This window comes from Eriocheir sinensis, unplaced genomic scaffold (genome assembly GCF_024679095.1).
Source record: "Eriocheir sinensis breed Jianghai 21 unplaced genomic scaffold, ASM2467909v1 Scaffold924, whole genome shotgun sequence".
Taxonomy (NCBI): Eukaryota; Metazoa; Arthropoda; class Malacostraca; order Decapoda; family Varunidae; genus Eriocheir; species Eriocheir sinensis.
In genome coordinates this window covers 99,992-120,415 of record NW_026112302.1, presented here as the reverse complement: position 1 = coordinate 120,415, position 20,424 = coordinate 99,992, and the positions used below count along the sequence as shown (strand labels likewise).

At 43.2% G+C, this 20,424-nt stretch overlaps 1 pseudogene; it reads left to right on the top strand.

Annotated features, from left to right (window-relative positions):
- Positions 1-562: 562 nt before the first annotated feature.
- The window catches only part of LOC126994928 (1-aminocyclopropane-1-carboxylate oxidase-like), a 33,827-nt pseudogene continuing 13,965 nt past the window's right edge, over positions 563-20,424 (top strand).

The following is a 20,424-nucleotide window of genomic DNA, read 5'->3' as shown; positions in this document are numbered from 1 at the left end:
TTACCACGGGTCACCTTTAACTTGCCCTTCGCGTACCCTCTAAATCCTCGAAATATGATAAACAAACAAATAGGGTGATATGTACGTAGATTAAGCATAGTATTAAGTATTTATAAGTTATGCATTAATGTTAAGTTTTCTTTGTAAGCGCCCAGACAAAACTATGTAGTAACAAGGAATCCAAATCCCTTTATATAAGTTTTGATACCTTTATACTTTTGTATGTTTATATACTAGGATTGTATACCATATGTAAGTTTCAGCTACATATAGCCCCTAGAGGATTACACACACACACACACACGAGGACACAAGGCGCTGAGATTCAGGGTGTAATGTAGAGCTTACTCAATAAATACTGTGTGCCTCCACGCCTATCCATCCCCCTCAAGACCGACACCACGGACACGTCGACGAGGATGGGATATAACCAGTTGTCACATATTACAGGTACGTTATAGTGCTGTCAAGAGTAATTAAGTGCTGGTAGACTACAAACACAACAAAACCTGGCGACGAGTGGACGTCCCACTACGGACAGCCCTGGACGAGGACAAGCACGATGCCCTTGGACATGGACCAGCCCCCAGCCTTCTCTTTGGTAGAGGACCCAGCATCAGTGGCTCCCCGATGGAAGAAGTGGAAGACACGGTTCCAGTTCTACCTGGATGCTACAGGAGTCACCAATGAAGGGCAAAGGCGTGCACTACTCTTGCATGTAGCAGGCCCGGAGGTGCAAGAAATATTCAGCACACTGCCAGCACCACTGACGACCTACAAGGAGGTACAAACAGCTCTAGAAAAACACTTCACCCCTAAGACAAACATAAGGTATGAACGTGTGTTGTTTAGACAGATAAAGCAAGACACACATGAAACAACAGATGCCTTTGTCACCAGACTCAGGAAGTTAGCAGAAACCTGTGAATTCCATGACACTGAGGATGCCATTTTAGACCAGCTGATTGATAAATGTTCTTCTAGTCAGTTAAGGAGAAAGGCACTTCGGGAGACAGACTTAACTCTTGAAAAAATGTTACAGTTAGCTAGAGCAATGGAAGCATCAGACAGACAAGCAAAAGTAATTGAAGGTAACAACCATGCTAGCCAGCCAGCTAAACCTGTAATAAGTCAGATAAAAAAGAACACAAAACCTAGAATTGATGGAAAGAACTCTGTTCCAGCCTCTCTTAAAAATAAACCTAGTCATCCAACACAACCACAACAAGGCAACAAACATACTGCAGGAAATAGTAAATGCTACAGGTGTAGTTACACAGGTCACACACCATGGCAGAAAGATAAATGTCCAGCTGCTTCCAAGGAATGTTCAGCCTGTAAAAAGTTAGGGCACTTTGCTAGTATGTGTAAGACTAAGAAAAGAATATATGCCACTGGAGAATCCACTGAGTCAAATATAAAGCAACCTAGTGAGTCTCACGATAGTAAGGGTGACACTGATTTACAATTTGCTTTCAGAATTAACTCGGTAGGAAATTCCCAAAAAAGGATTATGCTTAGCGTCACACTAAATGGCAAACCTGTGAACATGCAGTTGGACACGGCAGCAGATGTTACACTAGTGTCAGAGAATCTGGCTAAGTCTATTCCAAATGTGAGAATTACACCCACTAAAGTACAGCTTCAAGACTATAGTGGTAATGATATAAAAGTTGTTGGTTCTATGGATGTAAATGTTTGTTATGGACAGAAGGAATACAAAAATCTGCCAGTTGTAGTAGTGGAAGGACAAGAAAGGAGTCTTCTTGGTTTAAATTGGCTTCAACACATTCCATTGGATTGGTCAAAAATATGTACTGTAAAAACAAGGTTGCTGAAGGAAGATTTAACTCAAGTACTTGAACAGAGCAAAGAAGTATTCCAGGACGGGGTAGGAACTGTAATAAATGCATGTGCTAGTCTACAACTAAAACCTAATGCCAAACCAAAATTTCATCCCCCTAGACAGATTCCCTTGCCATTAAAACCATTGGTAGAGCAAGAGATTCAGAGACTTGTAGATAATGGATCTTGGGAGAAAGTCACTTACTCAGATTGGGGCACCCCCATTGTCCCTGTAGTGAAAAGTGATGGAGGCATTAGACTTTGTGGAGATTACAAGGTTACAGTCAACCCTCAGTTGCAGATAGCTCAACACCCTCTTCCTAAACCTGATAACATGTTTGCCGCTCTAGGAGGCTGCAAAGTATTTTCAAAAATTGACTTAAGACAGGCCTTCCAACAGCTCCAAATGGATGAACCTTCCCAAGAAATATGTACTCTTAGCACACACCTAGGTTTGTATCGACCTAGGAGATTACCATACGGTGTAGCTAGCAGTCCAGCACTTTGGCAACAGACAATGGATAAGTTGTTCATAGGCAAGCCTGGTACACTCTGTTTTGTCGATGACATTCTAGTAGCTGGGCAAGATGAAGCTCAACACTTGGAACGACTTCAAGTAGTCCTTGAAACTTTGCAGAAAACTGGATTGCGGATCCGCAAAGACAAATGTCAATTTGCTGTACCCTCGGTAGAGTACTTGGGATTTAGAGTGGACGGACACGGCATTCACAAAACTCCAGGGAAAATAAGAGCTATTAGAGATGCCAAAACACCAGAGAATGTTGATGAATTAAGATCATTTCTCGGATTAATTACTTTTTACAACAGGTCCATTCCAAACTTAGCAACCATAGCTCACCCTCTATATAACCTTCTGAAACAAGACACAGAATGGAAATGGACAGAAGAATGCACCAGTGCAGTTAACCACATAAAGGGCGAGATAACTTCATCTAGATTTCTCACCCATTACCAACCAAATTTGCCTGTAAAACTTGTATGTGATGCATCATCTCATGGCTTAGGAGCAGTAATTGCCCATGTAATGCCGGACGAGTCAGAAAGACCTATTGCATTTGCTTCTCGTTCACTTAATCAAGCAGAGAAAAACTATTCACAGATTGAAAAGGAGGGATTAGCATTAGTGTATGGTGTAACTAAGTTTCACATGTACTAATATGGGAAAGCCAAATTTACCTTAGTCACAGACCACAAACCTCTTCTTGCAATACTGGGAGAAAAGGCAGGTTTACCAACCTTGGTAGCCGCCAGATTGCAAAGGTGATAGGGTAAGAAACAAACAGTTCCGTATACAGAAATACATACAACCCAACACAGTGTCACAAAAACGGAAAGTCATGAGTCAATCCTTCCCACGAGTCACTTTTAACTTGCCCTTCGCGTGCCCTCTAAATCCTCAAAATATATAAACAAACAAATATGAAAAGAAACGTATTATGCAATACACAGAAATACATACAACCCAACACAGTGTCACAAAAACGGAAAGTCATGAGTCAATCCTTACCACGAGTCACTAACATGCCCTTCGTGTGCCCTCCAAGCCACCGGATGCATCTTACTATAGGTCGAAGGGACGGATGGCCCAAACACAGACAAAGGAGTGGAGGAAAATTTCAACTTGATTTCCAGACTGTTTATTGTTTTAACTAGTGAGCCTCGGTACACTTCCATCTTGCCTCGCCCTCCGCTGACGTAAGGGACGCACGAACAGACGAAGAAACGGAAAAGAAACGAAAATAACAGAGGCTTTATGTTTCGTGTGTGTGTGTGTGTGTGTGTGTGTGTGTGTGTGTGTGTGTGTGTGTGTGTGTGTGTGTGATCAGCCAGTGGTATTTCATTTATCGCAAACACCAGTAGACGGACAGACGGAAAGGAATCAGAATCAGACTTAAAAGGATCAGAAACAAACATAATGGAATCAGAAACAGACGAAAAAGAGTAAAAAATGGACGGAAAAGAATTAGAAACAACAGAAAAGAACTAGAAACAAACATAAAGGAATAAAAAAAAAAAGATGGAAAATGATCAGATACGGACGAAAAAGGATCACAAACAGACATAACAGGATCAGAAACAGACATAAAGGTGTGTGTGTGTGTGTGTGTGTGTGTGTGTGTGTGTGTGTGTGTGTGTGTGTGTGTGTGTGTGTGTGTGTGTGTGTGTGTGTGTGTGTGTGTGTGTGTGTGTGTGTGTGTGTGTGTGTGTGTGTGTGTGTGTGTGTGTGTGTGTGTGTTCGAGTGTGTGTGTGTGTGTGTGTGTGTGTGTGTGTGTGTGTGTGTGTGTGTGTGTGTGTGTGTGTGTGTGTGTGTGTGTGTGTGTGTGTGTGCGAGTGTGTGCGAGTGTGTGTGTGTGTGTGTGTGTGTGTGTGTGTGTGTGTGTGTGTGTATGGGAGAGAGGGAAAGAAACGAGATTAAGGAAAGATGGAGGCCGGGGAGCAGGTGGGCGGGGCATATTCCATCCAGGTCATTAACCTAATGTCTTTACCCTTTTCCGTGATTATAATCTTGTGGTCATTCGAGCTCTTTTTTTCCGCGATCTTATCTTAACCCTTCAACTACCCCCTCTTCCGTCACCCCTTCCCCCGCTGGGCACCCCACTCCGTCACCCCCGGTTCCGTACGCTAGCCCGAGAGGGGGTGGATGGGGTGGGGTGGGGTGGGTGTAGGGGGGTGGGTGAAAAGGTGAAAGATGTGGGGGGTGGGGGGTGTCCAGCTACCCCCTCTTCCGTCATCCCCCCGCTGACCCCCCCAACCCCCACTTCCGTCACCCCCCACTTCCAACTACCCCCACTTCTGTACATTTGTTACTACCTACGTTAGCCATTTTCCAATCACTAGGAACGATACCATGGTGCAAAGACATATTAAACAGCATTGTTAAAGGTCTGAGTATCTCTCTTGATATTCCTTTAAGTACTGTAATTTTGGATATATTTTATCAAGTCCTGGACTTTTGTTAGTTTTAAGTGACTGCAGCGCTTTGAGAACCTCATCTGTACTGATTTCAAAGTCAGGGAGAGTACGACTGGGATTTCCAATAGTGGTAGGAACAGCAGCAGTATCGGTAGAATTACTATTAAAAACCGAGGCGAAATAAGAATTTAACGTGTTCGCTATGCGTTGGGTGTCTGTCACGATATTGCCCGAATTATCTGTTAATGGGCCAATCCCACTTCGAATCTCTTTTTTTTTTTGTTTGTTTATATACCTAAAAAAACTTTTAGGATCTGACTTGCAATTTACCGCAATGTTTACTTCGTACCTCCGTTTCGCCTGTTTGATTAAACTTTTGACTTGTCGTCTTGCTTCGTAGTACCGTGTACTATTTTCGGTAGAGTTATCGGTTTTCTTTTGCCTATATAAGAAGTTCCTCTTTTAGAGAGCAAGTTTGATTTCATTATTAAACCACGGAGGATTTTTAACTTTTCGACGCTTTTCACAAGATTGCACGGATCAGTTAGAAATTAAGCTTTAAAGTCTTGCCAAGATTCTTCGACGTCGCTGTTGGATACTAATTGAAAGTTCGTTAATGACTGTCTTATTCTTTCAAAATTCGCTCTTTTAAAATTGACATACAATAATGCAATCCTTGTTTGAGCTCTTATGTCGAGACGCACCAGTCTCGCATGATCCGAGGTGTTCGCCAACGCTGACATTGTCAACTAAGTTCTCTTGGGTTACTAATACAAGATCAAGAATATTATTATCGTGCGTTGTTTCACTAACCATTTGGCTAAGGCAGTTATTTTCAACGAAGTCTAACATCCTATGCGATTCCCCCTCGGATCCCGTGAGTGTCTGCCAGTCTATATGCGGTAGATTAAAATCGCTCAAAATCAATGCATCATTGTTTCGGAGAGTTCTTTGCAAAACGCTATATATTATTTCATCATTCTCGCGTGATTGGCCTGGAGGCCTGTAAGTGACGGATATGTTGATTTTTAATTGATCGGTATTTGAGCTCACGCTGAAGTGTTCTACAGTACTGTTCTCTGGTGTTTTATCAACGGGCTGTAAGCTACTTTTGACGTAAAGAGCCACTCCTCCACCTCTACGATTAACTCGGTCTTTATTGAAAAATATAAAGTTATTTACATTATATTAAAAAAATTCAGTCATTATTAGCGGTGTCAATAAATTTTTCAGTTACGGCAATTACATCAACGTCTTCTGTTTTAGTTAGGCACTGCAATTCATCGATCTTATTTCTTAAGCCTCGAGCGTTAAAGCTAAGAACCCTTAAGTTGTCTTTTGTTATAACTCGAGAAACGGAGTTGTTAGTTGTTTTAGGATTTAGTGAAGTGCTGGCCGCATGACAACTATTTATATTTAAGTGGGCGGGGTGTGAACGCGCGACTCGTTTTTTGCTCTAAAGTCTCGAACAGCGCCGTGAAGTAGTCTCCCAAATCCTGCCGCTCCGACTGCTGACAAATGGAGTCCATCTTTCTGAAATAGACTCCTCATGCCATAAAATTGATCCCAAAAGTTTACGTAGCCGGCGAGAGAGAGAGGTTGTGGTATCTGTATCTCCATGGGTATTTTCATGAGCCTGGTGATAGTTTGAGAAGGCTTCTGTACCATGAATGTGAAGAAAAAAAAACACTTATGAGAACCCGACTGATATTCTTTGTTTATGATCGCTGTGGGAGCCGACATCGTCTGAGAATACGGGGCTTAGTTCAGACTCAAAGCCCCGGGCCGTATCTCAGTCGCTTTCGGCTCTCATTACAATTATTACCCATGGCCACAAAGGAGATTTTCTGATTCTCACGAGTGTTAAAGAGGAACAAACTGTAATACTGTGAAGTATAGTACCTATAGCAGTGGTGGGCACCGCTAACCGAAAAGTTAGCTTCGCTAACTGGTAATACACCAACTAAAGGTTAGCTTCGCTTACGCTAAGCCGCTAAACTGATAAAGAAATTAGCGGAAGCTAACGCTAACTGCTAACTTTTTTTATATATGGATTTAGCTTCGGTCTGTCCATTAATGATGGCCTCCTTGTGTTGGCACATGACGCACCGGAAGTGCAAGACATTGGCGTTCGTCATACCTCTTTATTTAAGGACAAAGTGCTTCTCCAGGTGGGGCCACGGGTTCTGGAACTTCTGGGACTCCTTGACGTCAGCTTGAGTGTCCTCCGCCTCACCCACAGCTGTTGCCGGCTCCCTAACAGGGTCAGCATCCTCAGGTGGAACAAAAACGTCATCACTCTGTTCACCTTCCATGGCGTAAATAACGATAAACAAGGCGACAATATTGAAAGCGACTACACGCTGACAACGTCGCAGCTGAGCTCAATAAAGAGCCCAACAAGCAACACGAAGATAAAGAAGCCTCCAGTTTATCCTAAATCCGTATGATTTACCCAAGATTTCCCGCAAATTTACGATATCGAGTTCTTGTTATTGAAAACAGAGTTCGACGAGTTGGAAATGGAAGATGCACTACCTTAAAATACCAAAAAAGTCTCCTAATAATTGTCCAATTGCCCTACTTTAAGGCGTGATTTACCCAAAAGTGGAAGAACTGGAATTGTTGCGCCATATGGCTCAACTGGTGTTGCATCTGCCCACAACGGACAAGACCAAACCTATATGATTTTTTTTAGTGGACTTAAGTTAGTGGAGGAGGAACTACACTTAGGGGAAGGTAATTAGTCCGCTAACTGTTTCCAAAGTTAGCGAAAACGCTAATCAGCTGACGAAAAAGTTAGCTTCGCTAATCAGCGGATTAGCGGAATCGTGCCCACCACTTCCGTCAGATGCAGTGATTTTAGTGTTTCTTACCTTTTATGCCGTGACATTAACGTTTCGTATCCTCATCAGGTGGGATTTTTATCTTATGGGAAAAAAACTCCTGGCACAGACTAGCGTCGACTTAAAGTGCAAGAAAGGTCGCAGCCTCACCTTATCGTCCAACGTGGAGCAGCCTTCACACAGGCGGTGGCTGAGGGGTTAGCGTGACGGCCCCGCGTTCAGGAGCTCTAGGATGGACACGGGTTTGAATCCTGGCCGCCGCACAGCTGAGGTTTTTCAGTCACCGCCGAGTGGCCTAAGACTACCAACATGCTGGCCTAAAGACCACCCATCAACCTGGGCTCTAGATAATCTCTCCAAAGAGAGGCTCAAAGATGAGTCCCGGGGATGCGGCATGAGCCAACACCTATAAACACTCGCCTGCGCCAGAACGGGCTGGGCCGACCATCAGGCCCCACCGGAAAGAAGCCTTGGCCGACCATCAGGCCCCACCGGGAAGAAGCCTACCGGCGCAACAGGCCGCGACGTAAAAAAAAAAAAGCCTTCACACAGGTCCTTCATCGCCGACTGGTAGCAGGATCCGTGGCTAAGGGATGGGAGAAGGATATATGGAATGGAGTTGAGGGGAAGGAAATGGAAAGGAAGGGAGGGGAGGGGAGGGGGTAGGAAGGAGTATGGATGAGAAGGTAAGGTAATACAAAGGAGAAGGATAGAAAAGGAAAGGGATAGCATGGTGAGGGAAAGAAGAGAAGGAGCGTAAAGAAATTGAGAGGAAAGAAAAGAAAAGGAAGAGAAAGAAATGGAAAGGAAAGGATAGAGCGGGAAGGAAGATAAGACAAGGAAGGAAGGGGAGGGATAAAAGGAAGGAAGTAAATCAGAATATAGAAGGAAAAGACGATAAAGAACGATAAAGAATGGAGCTGACGACGACGAGGACGCAGACATAACGCCGACCGACACCGACCAACGAAGACACGACGCCGACAGGACGCAGACAAGTCGCTGACCAACGCCGACCGACGCAAACATGAAAGAAGAGAACAAAAAAGAGGTTGAAGTGTGGAATGTGAGTCACGAATACCAGTCAACTAATAAAACTCTGAGGACAGCTGTGTGTGTGTGTGTGTGTGTGTGTGTGTGTGTGTGTGTGTGTGTGTGTGTGTGTGTGTGTGTTTTCTTCTCACCTGGGCGTTTGTGCTCCCCTCAACAGTAAATCGTAGTGCAGTCGACCCTCTTTTGACGTGGCCATTAGGAAACCATCATCGCCAGAGCCTCCGCCATTTCCTTCTTCATTTTTCTTTTCCTTTTCCATCGCTTCCGTCAACGCCACCATCACCATCACCACCATCACCGTCACTATTATTTTCATCCTGGGGTAGAGAAAATAAAGTAAAATATAAAGATATTCAAAGTAAAAGATCCGTATTCCCAAAAGTATCCAGCTCTCACATCAACTCTTTCCAGTGGACAAAACTGAGATCATTCGGGTTCTAATGAGTGTTTCATTAGGTTCACGGTACAGAAGAAGGGTCCAACCACAACCAGGGTCATAAAACCACTCATGCAAATGCCCACAACAACTCCTACGAAAGCAGTGTCAAAAATATCCTTGGACGCGTTTCAAAATATAACCCCAAGCTGACCCATGCAAAATTAAGTCGAAGATTGGGCTTAAGGATATGAAACTAGGGTCAAAGTCTCAAACATTTCGCGACTACACACACACACACACACACACACACACACACACACACACACACACACACACACATTTAACAAGGCTTTCGCATAGGTCGTTGTGGTATTTCAATAAGTAGTTGTATGAGCATTAGTGAAAGTTTGACAAGGCTTCTGCATCATAAAATTGAAAAAAAAAAAACAGTTGTACCATCACACTATGTATTGCCAGGTTACTCCCTTCTCCAATGTTGTATGACTTTGCAACAATAAACCAACAATCAGTCAGTCTCATGATAACCGAATTTATCTCCTTGTGGCCTTGGGAAATTATTGTGGAAGCCGAAAGCATTTGATAATACGTTGCGAAAGATGGGGCCTCCCCCCCTGCCCCGCCCATCCACCCACGCCTGGTATGCTCAGACGCTTCCACCTCTCACGTCAACTATTTCCAAAGGCCAAAAAGGAGACAAATCGGGTTCTCATGACTGTTTTATTTAGATTCACGGTACAGAGGAAGGGTCAGACTACCACCAGGGTCATAAAACTACTCCAAATAATGCCACAAACTCCTACGAAAACCTTGTCAAATATGTGTGCTTGGGCGCCGAAATGTTTTAAGAATATGGCCCAGGGCTCACGCGCAACAAGTCAAATATGCTATCGATCATGAAGTGCAACGTGTAAATCATCAAGTCACCATGACGCAGAGCACGCAGGAGTGAAGTAGTTTAATGCGGTTATATAGGGGGTTTTCCTGGGCAAGATTCCTAATCCTCGAAGATCTGTTTTCCCTATTTCTCCTAAATAGTTGGTCAGAAGATATTCACAATCATTGATTTAAGACCTTTATTCTTCCTTCACTTGTGGTAGCGTTGAACTAATTTTCATTCAGATTACATCAGGCAAGAAAAATATCCTTTTGGTAGCGTTGAAGACTTAATTACAGTAGTCAATAATGGCCGAATTAATCCCTTGATCCTCTTAACTCATTCACAAGAATACAATAATGGGCGTTAGGCTTGTTTGGATGTTACACGGGTTTACAGTCTCCTTCACCTAGCGAGGGTGATATTATTCACAAACGTGGCACGAAAAACAGTTCACTGGTGCTCACATGGGCATAAACAATCTTCTTACAATCTCCTAAATCCTTAGTAAAATATATCCTAACCAGCAGACAAAGGGGACGAACCAGGTGGTTACATCCTCGTTAAAGAGAAATACTGCACAGCCCTGCTACTCCGTGGACTAAACACCCTACGTAGTCAATACGTGTATCATACCGAACACACCCGAGACACGCACGTGACAGACCCTTTATCTCCACTCACTTCCCTGTCCGGGGGAAGAGCCAATGCGTGACTGTTAGTGTTTGCACCGCACAAATACAATAATGAGAAAATATATCTATAATATGAACAGGAATTACTTCACCTCAGAGAGACGCACCTGTCCGGGGGAAGAGCCAATGCGTGACTGTTGGTGTTTGCTGGGTGGGGCTACCTACGCAGCCGCTGCCCGCGGTTCACATCCCTCCCCAGATTTAATTCGAACCCTGATTTGTTCAACCTTGCAACAACCGTCTACGGTACTTTACTCGTCGCATGATATTGGTATAATGGTTCCCCTGAATAGCAAGGTGAAAAATTCTAACTAGAAGCTACTATCTTGTGTTAAAATTATGCCCATTATCTCGTATGGAACCGATCACCTACTTTCTGCAGGCGTCAGCATGTATGTCTGTCTGTCTGTCCGTCTGTCTCGGGGGTGTGAGCATCACGCAATAATAATTCAATGTTACTAATAATTCTTACATTAACTTAAATGCTACTTACATTAACTTAACATTACTTACCCATACTTAATACTACGTCCCGGCACTACACGAGATTTTCCTCCCAAAAATATAATTTTTCACCCACTCCTTAATCCATCTCTTCCTTCATTTTAAGGAAATATTCCTTTTCCAAATGACAATAATCTCCTATACTTTATCAACAAACCTCTGACCAGATTTCGAACTTCACCAATGGCTCTGGGAAACATCACACTCGATGCTCCCTTCTCATATGACACGACAATATAGTTGACAATGGCCTTATATAACCATAACTCCACAATGTCCCTTGGAGACATGCCACCAAATTCCCATAAATTCTGAGGAAGTTAACCACCCCAGCCAACCTCTTGGTACACCTTCAGTATGAAGCCTTAATCTTAAGACTTCCGCTGCTCTCTATGGCAAGATTCGGCACTTCCAGTAACCCGACTCCTTTCATACTTCATTCACCCTCTCATTCACACAACCATTCGCTGTGGTCAGTGGTTACTAAAGTAATATACGAGAGCTTACCACGTCCTGAAGTAGACTACTACAGTGTGACCCGTGTTGACTGTTAGTTACAGTAAAAGTCTGCGAAGTAAAGTGATAACAACCTCTCTCCTCACTCAGACATTTTATCTCTGAGCCTGGGTTTGTTACTATTATCTAGGTCAGGGCGTGATAATGTTTAGGTAGATATTATACATTTTACAAACTTATATTCATCCCACATCCCTTCACTATTGTCTAACACTCCTCTATGTAGCGTCTTGGACGGTTACGAACCCGTGGAGGTAGTGCTTCAATTTCTAAGTCGGCTTGAAACACCGTGTCTTGGGGTTCCACCACATACTCTTCGCTCCCACTGAACGGTTTCACTTTCTCAGCCGCTCTTTGTAACATTTGTCCCGTGAATGGGTCTTTCACTATGTAACCTCCACCATCTCTCAACACTTCCACTACTCGGTATGGACCGTTCCACTTGACACACAGTTTCTTACACACTCCCGGTTCATTTACTTCTCGTTTTATCCATACCAATACCCCCGGTTTTACCTTTTGTTCTTTGCGTTTTCGATTAGCGACACTGCGATATTTTCTGGTCAATTTCTCCTGCGTTTCCCGAATAACACGGCGAGCGATGTCAATATCGTCCTCTTCACCGGTTATAGTAGGTAATCTGATACCCACCATCCTTGGTGCAGGTCTCGAAAAGAACGCAAAGTAGGGTTGTTGCGCGGTACTGGTGTGAACAGCAGCGTTCATCGTGGCTTGACACGTTTGCAGTAACCTGGGCCATCGAAGAGGGTGACCTTGGCAAAGTGTGGCCAAGATGGTTTTGAGGGTGCGATGGAGTCTTTCGGTGATCGCGTTCCCCTGGGGATGGTAAGGTGTCGTGTAGTAGAGCGTGATGAGGTGTTGCTGGCAAAACTGCTGGAAGGCCTGGGATGTGAATTCGCCTCCGTTGTCAAGGACAATGCTGTGTGGCGCTCAAAGTCTGTCACGTACTGTGCTAGTGCCTCAATAATCCCTTGGGTGTGTTTGGTTTTTAATGGGTAAAACTTTACATACCTACTGAAATGATCTACAACACTAAGTACATATCTGTAACCTTGACTTCCTGCGATCATGTCAGTCAGGTCAATTCCTACTCTCTCTAATGGTTTTCCTACTGAAGGTAATTCTTGGAACGGTTGTTGTAACCCTGCTTGTCCCTTGAATCTCTGACAAGTTACACATTGTTTTACATAGTTAGAAACCTCAACCTTCAGATTGCACCAGTAGAACAATTCTTCAGCCTTCTTTATGGTTTTCTTTTGTCCGAGATGACCAGACATGTTATGTGCTTGGGATAAAGCTTTCGGTTTCAGATTATGAGGGACTACCAATGTATATTGTATACTGCCATCCGTTGCTTCCTTTACATAGTAAAGAATCCCATCTTTGAGGGTGAATTGCTCCAAGATGGTTTTGTGATATTTCTTTGTTGGGATTGAACCTCCTTCTAGATACTCAATCATTTCTCTCCACTTCACTTCTTCTCTCTGGCATTTTATAAATTCTTGGGAAGTGAGACCTAGGATAGTGGTGGTTGGACAACGTTGGACTATTCTGACTGGTCGTGAGAGTTGGTCTGCCACGTAATTGTACTTTCCCTGAACATACTTTATTTCATAGTGGTATTCCCTCATTTCCATTATCCAGCGATTCATTCTAGCTGATTTTGTTTTCCTCTTGAATATACTAGTGAGGGGTTGGTGGTCAGTTAGGATGGTAAATCTAGTACCCCATAAATAATGATGGAAGTGGCGACAAGCTAATACTACTGCTAGTGCTTCTTTATCAGTTGCGGGATACCTGTTTTCAGTTGAGTTTAATTTCTTAGAGAAATAACCAAGAGGTTTAGCCTCGCCATCACTTTGAGCTTGACTTAGGACCCCTCCTACGTGGGTATTGCTAGCATCGGTGGTAACAATGAATGGTTGGTGAGGTTGGGCTCTCACAAGAACAGGGGCCTTAGCGAGGTATTCCTTTAGTGTTTCAAAAGCAGTTTGACACTGTTCAGTCCATTTAAAAGGTTGGGTTTTTCTGGTGAGATTAGTTAGGGGCGTGGCAATCTTTGCATAGTTAGGGATATGTTTCCTGTAAAACCCCGTCATACCCAAGAATCTCCTAACTTCCTTTACTTTAGTAGGTGGTTTCATTTCAAGAACTGCTTCTACATTCTTTGGGTCTGGCTGACTGCCCTCTTTAGATATCCTATAACCAAGGAAAGTAACTTCATTTTTAGCTATTTCACATTTGCTCAGATTTAGTTTAATACCATTTTCCTTAAGTACAGTGAAGGTCTTTCTCAGTCTTTGAGTAAGTGAAGAAAAATCGGGGGCCCAAATTATGAGGTCGTCCAAGTAATTCTTAATCCAACCCTCCTTTAACAATGGTGATAGAAGAACAGCCATATGACGTGTGAAGATGGCTGGGGAGCAACTGAGTCCAAAAGGAAGTCTCCTGAATCGATATAAGGTTACCCCATCACTAAAGGCTGTAAGGTCTCTGCTATCCTCATCCAGGAGGATTTGAAAGTAGGCTTCGCGCATGTCCAGGGTTGCATAGAAATCATGACCAGCTGCTTGGTCTACTAGCTCCTCTAACCTCGGTAAAGGATGAATATCTGTGGCGAGATGTTTATTCACGTGACGGTAATCCAAACGCATTCTTTTACTCCCGTCCGGTTTATTGACCAACACTATGGGTGAAAGCCAAGCGGATGTCGACTTTTCTATGATTTGTCTGTCTTCCATGTCTTGTAGCATCTCCGCTATTAAGCTTTTTGCCTCCTCAGGGTAACGATATCTAGGACCACGGCTAGGTTGGGGATCGGCTACGTTAATTTTTGCTGGAGGTCCTTTCATTAAGCCTAATTCACTTTTGTCTAGGATGAATAATTCATGATTGTCTAGGATGGCTGATTTCATTTCTGCTTTTTGCTCTCGAGTCAAGTGATTCCATTGTTGTTGTCTTATTAACTCAGTGAGACGATCTGTCCTACTACTATCTTCTTTAGGTGGTACTTGATCATTGTTGGGTAGTAAATCATTGTGAATTTCAAGTAGAGGACTTTCAGATGGTGTTTGGATGGCATTAACAGTTTCAAAATTAAGGCTTTCGAATGTTCCAAGTAAAGTTCCTTGGTTAACTTCCTTGACCCCTTTTGTGTCGTTCATAAAAGGCAAATAAATATTACAGTTTTCATCTACTTTAGTGAGAAATGGCAAGCTGTCAGGATTTATTTTGGGCTGAGAATGAACTAGCAAAGTCTCTCCTGGCTTCTTTGGTACTGGGATAGGTAAGAACTGTGTTTGGTAAGGTTCTATCCTTATAGGTTTGGTAAGTCGGATGTCCTTTAATTGGTCATTTTGATCTAGGGTGAGTGGGGCTGTTCTAACTCTTTCTACTTTCCCTCTTTGTCTTTTGATGTGATTGATAACATAGGGAGCATTTCCCCACACCATGGTGTTTCTGTTTCCGTTCCACGTCAACGTTGCTCTGGATAGAACATCAGTACCTAATAATAGATCTGCATCCAGGTAATTGTTTGGAACTACGGGAGACCATTGTTTATGTATATGATCTTTTCCAACTCCAATTTCTAACCAAACCATGCCAAGAATTCTCAATGGTGAGCCAGTGACTCCTTGTAAGTTAGGAAGGGCACGTCTTTTATTTATTTCACTCCCCAGTTTATTGACTGTTGTTTCCTTGATGAGGGTGTAACAACTACCAGTATCAACTACTGCTCTCATGATTTGGTTATTAACAGCTAGGCTGATAGTTGGTGAGGTATGAGCTTGAGCTAGACATGTTGTCTTGGGTTTTCCTGGGCAAGATTTGTTTCCTCGCCAACAACCATATTGTCTACAATCAAAGCAGGAGCCTCTAGCAGGTTTCCTCCAACACTCTCTCAGATTATGGGTATGAGAACGGCAGTGTGAGCAGTAGCGCTCATTTTGGGGTTGGCGTGAGGAAGCTTGTAATTTCCCAAGTTGCTCTGTTAAATCCTTGATCTTTTTCTTTATTTCATCGACTTCTGAGGATTCTCTGGATGTAGCATTTGATTGTGACAGATCCTTAGGACTTACGGTGTGAGCTTCGGGTTGGGGTCCTGTTTGAGTGGATAGTGTTTTGGTCTGGTTTAACTCTACCTAGGGCAAGTGTATGAGTAGCCTCGAGCCACTGTCTTTCATGTTCTACCCTGTCGACAAATTTATTTAGTGGATAATCCTCATCCAGGAATCCTTCTAGTCTGACCCTGGCTTCTTGAGGAAGACCTTGCCATAATCTTCTTTTGATCGTTTTGTCCCGATTAGGGAGCTTTTCTTTGGCAAATCGTGTTTCTAGGATTGCATAGCGACAGATGAAATTATTAACAAAAGCCTGTGGTGCTTCCGACCACTCATAACGTCCCGAGTCGGTGTCTTGCCATGCTCTATCAAAGAGAACTTCCTTACTGAATTGGTTGTTAAGGAGCCCTTTGAGGCTGTCCCAAGTATTACAGTTGTGCAAGGTTTGATGATTATGAATGAGAGCTGCTATCTCGGTACTAACTCTCCCTTTGGCTATTTGTACTCTCCTTGCATCAATTTCACTGCATTGTTCAACTAGTTCAAAGAAAATCTGGAGTTGTGTGGTTGCGTTGAGTCCCTGCAGTTGATGTAGTTCTAACACAGGAATGTCGCGGGGTTTAGTTGTCGCCATTTGACGCGGGGGCGTAGGCAAGTTATCACCTAAACGTTGCAGTACTCGATTTTGTTGCGCCACTATCTGTTTAAGGCTGTCTACTTCTTGTTCCAATGTACTAAGATTATGTTCGTTCTCCTCCGATTTTACTGGACTAGATTTGAAAGGGTTGAAGTTAGTTTCCTCCATTTGTTCCCCAGAACTGGCCCCCCACCTTGAGTGTATGGGTCGATCATCCATTTTTCCGCGACTGGTTGTGGTGAGGTGTAGATTACGTAAGTTTTGAGGAGAGGTTCGATCCTCATAAACCTGCGACACAAGTGTATTCTTCAGGCCCCCACAACTTAGCGATCACTACTCACTCATCAACCTCGTCTTCCCCAATGAATCCTTTAATTATCTTCTTAAACTTAGACTCAACTCTCACTCTTCCAGCCCCATCCCAATGCACACCATCACCACTTAACTCTTCCACAAAACTCATTGTTAAAATGAATGTTAGGTGTTTTAAGTGATCTCTTGATTCTGTTATTTATCCCACATTGAATTTTCTTGTAACTTTCTGCAGACATACCTCTAGCCTGGACTCTAGGTTCAACTTGGCAGATATACACTACAGACTGGCAGTTTGTTTTAATTTCTTGGTAAATCTCCTTGATGTCATTGAAAATTTCTAATGGGTTAGTATCAACATTTATGTCATTACTACCGATCCAAAGGATCGTTAGATCATGTTCCCATTCCAAGACTGTGTTCAGACGCTCATCTTGAAAAAAATTGCTGGCTTTGGCTCCAGGGGCACGAAAAATTCTAATTTCAGTGCCTGGGAATTCAAAGTATCTAGGGATTTGACTGTGTCCCACAAAAGAAATCTTCCACATGATTCGTGAATAATACACACTCTCGGTGAGTTACAACGACTGTAAATCCCACCGCAATAAGCCACCAGTGTAATGCGGTTATATAGGGGGTTTTCCTGGGCAAGATTCCTAATCCTCGAAGATCTGTTTTTCCCTATTTCTCCTAAATAGTTGGTCAGAAGATATTCACAATCATTGATTTAAGACCTTTATTCTTCCTTCACTTGTGGTAGCGTTGAACTAATTTTCATTCAGATTACATCAGGCAAGAAAAATATCCTTTTGGTAGCGTTGAAGACTTAATTACAGTAGTCAATAATGGCCGAATTAATCCCTTGATCCTCTTAACTCATTCACAAGAATACAATAATGGGCGTTAGGCTTGTTTGGATGTTACACGGGTTTACAGTCTCCTTCACCTAGCGAGGGTGATATTATTCACAAACGTGGCACGAAAAACAGTTCACTGGTGCTCACATGGGCATAAACAATCTTCTTACAATCTCCTAAATCCTTAGTAAAATATATCCTAACCAGCAGACAAAGGGGACGAACCAGGTGGTTACATCCTCGTTAAAGAGAAATACTGCACAGCCCTGCTACTCCGTGGACTAAACACCCTACGTAGTCAATACGTGTATCATACCGAACACACCCGAGACACGCACGTGACAGACCCTTTATCTCCACTCACTTCCCTGTCCGGGGGAAGAGCCAATGCGTGACTGTTAGTGTTTGCACCGCACAAATACAATAATGAGAAAATATATCTATAATATGAACAGGAATTACTTCACCTCAGAGAGACGCACCTGTCCGGGGGAAGAGCCAATGCGTGACTGTTGGTGTTTGCTGGGTGGGGCTACCTACGCAGCCGCTGCCCGCGGTTCACATCCCTCCCCAGATTTAATTCGAACCCTGATTTGTTCAACCTTGCAACAACCGTCTACGGTACTTTACTCGTCGCATGATATTGGTATAATGGTTCCCCTGAATAGCAAGGTGAAAAATTCTAACTAGAAGCTACTATCTTGTGTTAAAATTATGCCCATTATCTCGTATGGAACCGATCACCTACTTTCTGCAGGCGTCAGCATGTATGTCTGTCTGTCTGTCCGTCTGTCTCGGGGGTGTGAGCATCACGCAATAATAATTCAATGTTACTAATAATTCTTACATTAACTTAAATGCTACTTACATTAACTTAACATTACTTACCCATACTTAATACTACGTCCCGGCACTACAGTAGTTGATCCTCATTGCTGCCGCCCGAAGGCGGACAAAGGTTATTAGTGCGCTAAGGCTGAGTATGACTGATTACAAGATGTGTAATGTGGTACATACATATAAAGGACGATGTAGAGGGTGGATAGGGAGGATTCTAAGAGTAAAGATGGGGACTACTGCAAAGCAGTGGTGCGAGATGGTATAAGCAGTGGTGGGATTCAATTCTTTTAAGAACAAGTTTTCTCACTCCAGTACTCGCTGACAACACGTTCTCTCACTATCTCAGTCTCTAGAAGCAAACCATACTGATATGGTTAAATCCACGCACATTCTACTTTCAATAAATATTTTGTGTCTCGGCTCTATGCCTATACTCTATATGGCATATTTATATATTCAAACTGTTATCAAAGTGATTTTGATATATTTAAGATCACAATTCCTGATGTCGTGATGCGTGACTACATAAAATAATAGCTACAGCCTCTCAAAAATAGAATAAAAAATCCTACCAGCTACAGTGGTGTCTGCAGATATGTTGTTGTTGCTGTTGTTGTTGTTGTTGTCAGGGACGCGAAGATCTGAAGATCATTATGAGTCCTGGGGAAGTCCTATGAGGTTATCACAGGCGTGACAGCTGGCCTGTCTTCTTCAGGAAGGCACAGGTGAGGCGGATGACAGCTCGTTGCCGTGAGGGAGAAGTAATTCAAGTAAACAAATTGAGCTGGCAGCGGTTGCTGTCGGTGTAGCCTTTGTAACGGCGCTCTCGTTCGAATCGGTGATGCCACATTGGTCTTGAACCCGTGTTCGGCTCTACCCGACATCAAATCTGGTTTTAGTCGTGTTTTTGACTATCAAAAGCCAGTAACAAATATATGAGGGGTTTACCAAAATAAGTTATAAGTATGTGTTCATGGGGGAAAAATTAAGAACCCCTGATTTAAACTAACAGTAACAACCGGTTCTCGGGATTAAATAAATTCCAAGAATAGGTTCTTGCGAACCGGTGCGAGCAGGCTGAATCCCATCAATGGGTATAAGTGAGACCAGATGGCCGCACCACGATGTCAACACTCGGAAGGGGTAGATACAGACTGCTGACGCAGGGTTTCCGCGTCAGCCGAATTCCTCCCTCTGTCTGGTGGTTGGTTGATTTGAGGGCAGAGAGGAGGGCGCAGCAGAGAGGTGAAGAGCTCCTCGTAGGGAGAGTTTGGTTAACGGTCACACAACAAAGAACCCACAAGTGATTAATTGACCCCGACACGTGAGTTATAGCTGTATATTTCTGAATGATCTGAATGATATATCTTGCCATTGCCATATTCTGATGTGCGGGTTAAATTGCTCTTTGATGTACGGTAGTGACTTAATGATTTATTGCTCTTTGATGTAAATTGTAGTGACTTACGTATCCCTGATTCTTTGATAAACGTAGTGACTCTCGTATTCCTCGCGGGGCTGATGGCGGTAACAACCATTATGAAACTCCTCGAAGCCTCGGTAAATCTGTTTCGAAAGGCTCTCGCAGATGCTTCAGCCTCACGTCAACTATTTACAAAGGTCAAAAAGTTTATCAGTCAGGTTCTAATGAGTGTTTCTTTAGGTTCATAGTACAGAAAAATAATCAAACTACCACCAGGGTCATAAAAGTACCCATGGAAATGACCTCCAGTCCTACGAAAACCTTGTCAAATGTATGTGCTTGGGGCGCTTCAGCCTCACATTAACTAGTAGATCAGTCAGATTCTAATGAGTGTTTATTTAGATTCACGGTACAGAAGAAGAGCTAAACTACTACCGGGGTCACAAAGGTACCCATGGAAAAGCAATCCGATTCTACGAAAGAATTGTTAAATGTATGTGCCTGCACCCCGAAAGGTTTAAAAATTACACCAGCCTGGGACGAGAGTGAAGGGCAATAAATTATGCAACGGGGCGCCGAAATGGGATGAAAGCAAAGGGTCAATT